The sequence below is a fragment of the Myotis davidii genome, unplaced genomic scaffold, assembly GCF_000327345.1.
Source record: "Myotis davidii unplaced genomic scaffold, ASM32734v1 scaffold107, whole genome shotgun sequence".
NCBI lineage: Eukaryota > Metazoa > Chordata > Mammalia > Chiroptera > Vespertilionidae > Myotis > Myotis davidii.
In genome coordinates, this window is record NW_006383012.1 from 1,154,143 (window position 1) to 1,155,421 (window position 1,279).

The window sequence follows — 1,279 nt, forward strand, 5'->3', positions numbered from 1 at the left end:
TGTTCACAGGTTTTTGCAAACTTAGACTATTTGGCCTGGACTCCCAGCCTGTCCTTCCAGAATAAACATCTGGGAGGTGGGGACACAGACACTTTCGCAGTAGAGTGAGGAGTGCCTGTTGGTGCTATCAATGAACAGCAGATGTTTGCTGGTGAGCTGGACTCCGTGACTTTAATTTAAAGAGTAAAATAATCCTTCTTATTAAATAAAAGCCCTGTGTGAAATCAATGTACACGGCCTGGTTGTGTCTGAGAGTCTGCTCCATCTGGTGGGTGTGGAAGAAGGACACACAGTGTATACCTCCTTGTGCTCTTTGGATAATTCTGCCTTTTCTAGAAAACCTCAGGAAGGAAAAGCCAGCGGTCTTCTAAGGCTCAAACAAGTCTTTGAACTTAGTTATGTGATAATTGGGGAGTGGGAGAAACTGAGAACTAAAAGTTCGTAAATGATTACAAAGTCTTTTCTTTCTATGAAAATAAAATTATAAAAATAAATACAAGCCCTGACTGGTGTGGCTCAGTTGGTTGGGCATCCATCCGTGCACCGAAGGGTTGCTGGTTCGATTCCCAGTCAGGGCACATGCCCAGGGTTGCGGCTCAATCCCAGGTGTGCAGCCTGCAGGAGGCAGCTCATCAATGTTTTGATCTCACATTGATGTTTCTCTCTTTCTCTCCCTCTTCCTCCCTCCCTCTCTAAATAATCAATTAAAAAAAAAAAACCACCTAAAAAAGAGATAAACATCAATAATACAACACTGATCACCATGGACCCTGAGATTAAAAAGAATCAAATCCAGCCGGTGTTTAAGCACATAAAAGTGGGAATAATGAATAAATGTTTTAACTGTAGCTTTTGGTTTGGAACTGGTAGAAGATAATACTCTCCCGGATGGAAAGGCACCCATTTCACACCTCCTTGTGCAACTGGCGATAATTCTGATGCAGGTTGCAAGAACCAACCATGACTTACTTTGCTAATTTCATAGCTGCTCTTGGATCTGAGGAATAGAGGCCCAGGGGCCCCTGTTAGTGCTCACTGGGTTGTTGTGGATTTTCTAATTTATTTATTCATAAGTTAGACCTTTCTACTTACAAGAGGAATTTGCCATGGGTTAAAGCAATCACGGTTCTATTCCTGTTAGGGCTGTGCTTTATGGCTGTCCCTGCCCTGGGGAGGAGTCAGGGCTGGTTCCGTGGCGTTTCAGCAAAGAACAGCTTGGATATGATTGTGGTGAGGGAAGGAAACCGTTTATTTGGAGAATTGCATTTATGTGCATCCA